At 39.6% G+C, this 7598-nt stretch overlaps 1 pseudogene; it reads left to right on the forward strand.

The window, feature by feature from the left end:
- The first annotated feature begins 4045 nt into the window (after positions 1 to 4045).
- On the forward strand, positions 4046 to 7019 carry LOC126701055 (11S globulin seed storage protein Jug r 4-like; annotated as a pseudogene).
- The last annotated feature ends 579 nt before the right edge of the window (positions 7020 to 7598 follow it).

Here is a 7598-nt window from a genome sequence, read left to right on the forward strand (position 1 = left end):
GAAAAGAGAGAATGTCACACGCGGGTACCCATATGATCCTTCTGTGTAGTGACAGTGGGTGGGCTCCACCATTTTGCCAAAAAATGGAGTTAAAGAGTGAAAGATATAACTTAGATTTGGAACCAAACAAAAATTTTAGAGATATTTGAGTTATAGTGGGAATAGAGATATGAGTTATGAGTTTGAGTTATGAGCTTCGAGATATGGGTTATGAGCAAACCAAATGGGCCCTTAGTGTCTCTCTCTCTCTCTCTCTCAAATCCATTCTTGTTTGTCACTAACTCAAAACCAACAATTCTTCCTTCAATACTTAATCTTCAAGCCCATCAACAACCTTCACAAAATTCCCTAACCATCATCTTTCAAACCCCCAGACCATAGCTCCATAGCAATGTCTACGCCCATTTCAAAAACCACCTATTCAAACCCACATCAACAAAAATTCCCAACCATCATCCTTCAAACCTAGATTTTTTGAATGATTATGGCATCAAGGTTGTTAACCATGACCTCTTTGAGCATGGGTACCACAATGATGGTGGTGGTGATCAATGACTTTCATGGTTAGCCATGGAGATTTAGATCATAGAGGGTTTGGGTGTCAGAATTAGAGAGAGAAGTAGAAACTTTTTAGAGAGAGAGAGAGAGAGAGAAAGAGGGAACTGAGTGTAGTAGCCATTGTTAGGGACAACTATAATGGTAATCAGTGATGGAAGGAGCTTGGTGGTGGTCAAATCTGAGAGAGTGTGTGCTAATTATGATGGGTAGAGCTTTGTGTTTAGGGAGGTGTGATTGTGTGTGACATTGTGGCACCCTTTATTCATTAATTTGTGCAATGCCAACATGGCACACTAGGATTAAAGGGTGTAAAAATAGGAATTTTACACCACATCTTTATTAAATTTAGCCTCTATATAATAAGCTAAATTCTAGACTAACTAAACTATACAATAACTACGGTTAAAAGACTTATTGTACGCGTCGAAAACTTAGCTTGCATGCAAAGTAGGATTGGGATTGAGCGTAGACCTATACTATTGGGCTTAATATATCTCTAACAGGATATATTTTAGTGAATAAACAAGTTTGATATAACTCAAATAATTAGAGAAATAAAAAATAAAGAAAAGTTTAGAATTATCTTATTGTGCTATAGAATCACATTGTGAAAGTGTTGTCCTTAAAGGTTAATTCGTATCATCCGGAGTAGAACTCAATGTGAATGACTCTTTTGGCCAAACAACCTTTAGGATCAAACTATCGATCCTTGTGATGGACACACTTCCACTACTTACAAAACTTTAAGAAAAATCTTGTAATGCCTTTCCTCAATCTCATAAGAATTATGGGAGAGGAAGATAACAGTAACTATATTTGATGAAGGAGAGCAAAAGAAAATCTGATGGAACGTGTGTTATGATGATTTGTAATTGGCCACTAATGAGAGTTAACATTCAATGATTACTAATAACCCATGAATGTTGAATGGCTAATTTACACATAATTACTTAACACACAATGTTAGATTTGGTTGTGAAAGTTGGGTTTGTATAAATTAAGATGAGTAATACTACAGATACAAATTATTTTATAACATTTTTACAAACCGTTAATGTGGCAAATTTTTATTAGTTTTAATATGGACCCATCACTAATATCAAAAAACTACTTGGAAAATATTAAGGCCACATTAACAATTTGTAAAAATGTTGTAAAATAATTTGCATCTGTAGTATTACTCAATTAAAATTGGGTAACGGCTATATTCTCTTCTGTGTAATATTGTATAAATTAATTACTATTGTGAACGTTTTGTGTTTAATTCTATTCTTGTCTTGTACAAGTTTGAATATAGTCATATTCTCACATACATCAACATTCTAACTCACAACGTAAAGTGTTTGTCTCATTGTCTGAGGCAGCTATAGAGACACCTACCCTAACAAATATATTGAGGTGTAAAACAATAGGGTTCGATAAGCCATGCAAGGAGAAGAATGGCTGAAGATTCCTTAACCAACAAAGATAGCATGCATGTCATAGGTGTCTGTCCCTTAACCAACAACTCTCTCCTATAAATACCAGTGTAATGTGGTGGGCTGTGCTAGTAGTGTTGGGCTACTTCCTGCTGCACTAGGCCCAAGTTTTCTGGATAAAGGAGTTGAGATCGGTCCAATTGCAACTCAATTTGGTCCAGCTTGTGCGCAAACTATGCCTGGTTTTCCAGGAACGTGCTTGCGGCAGTTAGAGCTGTTTGAGATAAGTTGTGGCAAACAAACATAATAAAAAAAAAATATATATATATATATATATATCTGGCTACTTAGTAGGAAATGACCAAATGATCCCCAAGCACAATCACAGTAATAATAATCACTTTTACAAAAAAGAAAGAACAAAAGGGAGCAAATAGTAATATGTATAGGTTAATCAGGAGATAAAGAAATCAATTTAAATCTGGTCCGCAAGAGTAAAACCAGAGAGGAAAGAACATTCCTTCTCAACGCAATTAATCTCCCAAGAAATTCCTGCCATGGAGATTAACTACCTTGAGGGAAACGGACCTAAATGGTTGATGCACAAGGGCTCCTTTTGGTTTTGACAAAGAGCAGGATTTCATAAGAGAGAGAGGAAATCAATCTACCGGTGCATGCCTACCGTTCTAACTCTCCCTCTATTTTCTTCTTGGTTGTTTTCTTTCTTTCCCTTACACTCGTTTCTTTTCTATTTCCTGGTATCTCTTTTCGAATTCCTATTTCTTAGTTATGGTTCCCGTTGTTGCTCTGTTTTTTGTTCACGGCAATGTTCTCTTTTTATAGTGCCTGCCGTGACCGGATTTTACTGTTTTAGCCCTTAACCTCCTTTGTCTGGTCTGGGTGTATTGGCCAACCACCACTGGTCCGTCTGTGTGCCACTCCCCCATCACTAGACAAAGAAGGATATTTTGTTTATTTGTCTACCATGGCACCATTTCCTGCTACGGTCTGGGTTATTTCTCTCTCCCTATCCCTCATGGCATGCATCTAGTGGTTCCAACTCAGCTTGCTTCTTTTGGGTAGTATGTCATCCCAGTAGGACACTTCCCCCAAAAGTGCCTAAACCGGAACCTCAAAAATAGATTTTTCCCTTCTCCCCACCACCAAACCATGCCCTATTACCTCTGACCCATAACCTCACCATGCCCTGTATTGGCTGGGTACAGGATGGTGGTGTCTGGGCTTTGCGCGTGCCTCCCTTTCATGTGTGTCCAAAATCTGCCTACTAGTCGTTTGCCTACCGTGGTCTGGAGGCTTGCCTGCATAGTCTGTCGTCCATTCCTTTTGACCTTTTATGTGAACTGCTTTTCGATTTTCCGTTCCCCTGAGGAGCTAGGCTTTATTTGATACTGGGTCTTACATTTCTTTCGGCCCATTTCTTGATTACCCTCATTTCCTACCATATTACTCTGTCATTCTTACTGTAATGACTCAATCCTGCTGGGCCTCTTTAAGCCAGCCGTTTACTCTTTCCCCCAGTGGCTTGGTATGGCCATTGGTTTTCCTACTTATGGGCTCCTGTGTCTCTTTTGTCTTTCTCTTGGGCATCCTTGGCCCACTTGCTTTCTTTGGGCTTCCTTAACCCTTTTACTAACTCTGCATTTCTATGGATTTTACTAACTTCATTGGGCTTCCCTGGCTCAATTACCTTATTCTCATCCTTGGGGTTCATGGGCCTACCATTAACCCCTTACTTTCTTTGTTTGCATTACTTTGGGTCTGCGGTGATCCTTTCTCACTTTTCTACATCATATACTGCCCATGGGTATGCTATTTCTCTCTTTCCGGACTTCTTTAAGCCCACTTGCCTCTTCAAGGCCCATCTGTTTATTTCATGGGCCTGTGGTCCATTATTCCTGCCATTTGGGCCTAATGGTTTTGCCATTTGTTTGCCAATTCTTTGCTACCCTTATCGTTGGGCTTTCTTCTTTCTACTTGAATTCTCAAAAATGACCCTCAACAACCAGCATCTCCAACACGCCACTTCAGTACTACCTCAAAAAAGAACCATGGCTAATTCTATCTTTCTCTATACTTCTCTATGCCTTCTTGTGCTCTTCAATGGATGCCTAGCTCAAAGAAGCTGGTAGCAACAATATTTCAACCAGTGCCAACTAGAAAGGCTTAATGCCCTTGAACCCAACAACCGCATTGAGGCAGAAGCCAGTGTGATCGAGTCTTGGGACCCTAATGACCAACAATTCTAGTGCGTCGGAGTGGCCATTGTTCACCCTACCATTGAGCCTAATGGCCTTCTCTTGCCACACTACACAAATGCTCCTCAACTCATTTACATTCAGAGAGGTATATATATACATATATAATTAGTTATATTCAAAATGAAAAGAAAAAAAATTAAGCAACACCGAAATTAAATTTTGTTAAATATTAGCATTGATACACCATGTTGAATATGCTAGTATGGATGCGGAAGCGAAAATATAAAGTATAGAACATAATAACACACGAAGGTTACGTGGTTTAGCCTAATGGCCTACATCTACAAAGGAAACCCTAAAGGGCTATATCAATAATATATTATAGTGTAGTACAAATCCTGTGTTACAATAAATCATAGCATGTGTATATATAGTAGACTAAACCCTAGACTAATAGACTTCTAGTACAAGTAGGAGACTTGGCTTGCACACAAGTAGAATTAGGCTTAGGCCTATGCTGATGGGCTAATATATCTCTAACACCCCATCTCAAACTCAAGATGGAAGCTTGATGAAATCTTAAGATTTGATAAGGTTAAAAAGATCCCTTGAATGAAGTTTGGCTCTGTGACAGTAGTTTGAGGAAGGCAATGATCTTGTAGTGTTGATGCGACTTCTAATGGTGGCATGACTATACTGGAGAATTTTGACGGCAGCAGTAGGAAGCCAAAGAAGATGAACACAGCGAAAAAAACACCGAGAAAGACAAAGATTGCTCTTAAATATACCATAAGGACAGAAAACCATGACCACAAAAAGGTGGCTCTGATACCATGTTAAATATTAGCATCGATACACCATGTTAAATATGCTAGTATGGATACAGAAGCAAAAGCATAAAGTATAGAACACAATAACACATGAGGGTTACGTAGTTCAGCTTAACGGCCTACATCTACGGAGGAAACCCTAAAGGGCTACATCAATAATATAGTGTAATATAAATCATGTGTTACAATAAATCATAACATGTGTATATATAGTAGACTAAACCTTAGACTAATAGACTTCTAGTACAAGTAGGAGACTTGGCTTGCACACAAAGTAGAATTAGGCTTGAGCCTATACTAATGAGCTAATATATCTTTAACAAATTTAAAAAAATTGTGCTTGCGCTTATGCATGTGCAAACTGTAATTTAATTTGTGTAATGTAAAACAAATTATGGTCTCTGCGGTACCATACTTCCCAATTGCCCCAACACATACCAAGAATCTCAACAAGGATAGGACCATAGGTTCCAGCAACGAAAGCAACGAGACCAGCACTAGAAGATCCGAAACTTCCAACAGGGTGACATCATAGCATTACCTACGGGAGTAGCCCATTGGATGTACAATGACAGCGAGTCTGAGGTTGTTGCAGTCACTCTCCTTGACACTAACAACCAAGCCAACCAGCTTGACGAGAACCCTAGAGTAAGAACTAATTAGAAATCCAAATATTAATTAATTCCAATTAATAATAACAATCCAATTGTATAAACTGATGTTGTATCACAGTTGGCTTTGTATATATGTAGCACTTCTACCTTGCTAGAAACCTAGAAGATGAATTTTAGCTACAAGGTCCAAGCCCACAAGGACAAGGACAAGGACGCCAGCAACAACAAGGCCAAGGCCAAGGCCGTGACGCGTGTCATAGGCATCAGCAACAGGGACAGGATAACAATGTCTTCAGTGGTTTCCATACTGAGGATTTGGCTGAAGTTTTCAATGTGAATGAGGACACCATTAGAAACCTTCAAGTCTTGCAAGAGGACAGGAGGAACATAGTGAGAGTGAAAGGTAGGCTTCAAGTGGCCAGGCCACCACGGTTACATGAGGAGCGCGAGTGACTAGAAAGACAAGAGAGAGAAGAAAAGAGGGAACAACATGAGAGTTGTCGAGGTGGACATGGGCGTGTCGAGCGCGAGAGAGAGGAGAAAGAGAGAGAACAAGAGCGAGAGCAAGAGAGGAACCGACATGAGATGAGATAAGGTGGACATGGACATGGACGTGGACGTGACAATGGCATTAAGGAGACTCTATGCACCTTGAGGCTTAGGGAGAACATCCATGACCCTTCACGTGCCGATATTTACAATCCCAAAGCCGATCGAATCAATACCCTCAATAGCCACAGCCTCCCAGTCCTCCCCTGGCTCCAACTTAGTGCTGAGTTTGGAAGGCTCAAAAGGGTAATGTTTGTGAATGTCGAGATTAACTTAACAATTATAATTTTTTTTCTTAATATTTATATTTAATTAGTTTACCGAAATACTAGTACTACTTCATACATATTAAGAACAAAAAGAAATTGATAAAAATAAAATAAAAACTTGTATTTGCAGGATGCTATTTATGTTCCACATTGGATTCGGAATGCACACAGCATAATCTATGTAGTAAGGGGCCATGCGCAGCTTCAAGTAGTTGACAACTTTGGTCGAACTGTATTTGATGATGAGCTCCAACAAGATCAGATCTTAACTGTGCCACAAAACTTTGCTATAGTGAAACGGGCTAGCAGTGATGGTTTCGAGTGGGTGGCCTTCAAGACAAATGACAATGCCCAGATTTCTCCTCTTGCCGGACAAACCTCTGTCCTTAGGGTCATTCCAACGGATGTACTGGCCAACACTTTCCAACTTCGCCAAGAAGATATTTCAGAATTGAAATTGAATTTGCTGCAGCAAGAGAACACTATAATAAGACCCTTTAGATCATCTTCTCAGAGGAGGGCTACAGCTTATGATGAAGTGCAGATTCGTCAGTCATTGTAAGTACGTCCAGATGGAGTCGAATGTTCATCAGTATCGCCGTAAGAAGGGTAAGATAGTTCCCTTAAGGTGGTCACCGGTGTGGTGCCTGCCACAACGTCTCCAATGCCAAAGTTAGTATAAGAAAAGATTTTAGGAAATAACAGAGTATCAGAATGACTAGTAGTGCTTTTTGGTGTGTCTATGTATCTTATGTTGGTGCTAGGAAGGTTGTATATATACATTCCCGTAGCCCCTAGCTGTTGTGGCTGTTATGGTGGTTTTAATGCTTCTTTTGGTAACGCCTCTTGGTCAATAATGTGAGCTTTGATAGGTTTCCAACGGTCTGTACAGCTGTCCCTATAACCGTTCGAGGCATTTATTTAACTGCATTGAATGGCTTCTTTACCTTCGTCAATAATGTGGCTTATATCGTCGGAGGCACCTCGTTACTCCTTCTTCTAATAAGGCAATCTTTGCGATCTTCTCTGCTACCATGTTTTGGCTTCTTAGGATCTGCACGAACTCTACCCTATCAAATTCTTGGTTCAGATGCCTTGTCAATTTGAGGTATTTCTGCATTCTTTCTTCCTTTGCTTCATA

This window comes from Quercus robur, chromosome 9, assembly GCF_932294415.1.
Source record: "Quercus robur chromosome 9, dhQueRobu3.1, whole genome shotgun sequence".
NCBI lineage: Eukaryota > Viridiplantae > Streptophyta > Magnoliopsida > Fagales > Fagaceae > Quercus > Quercus robur.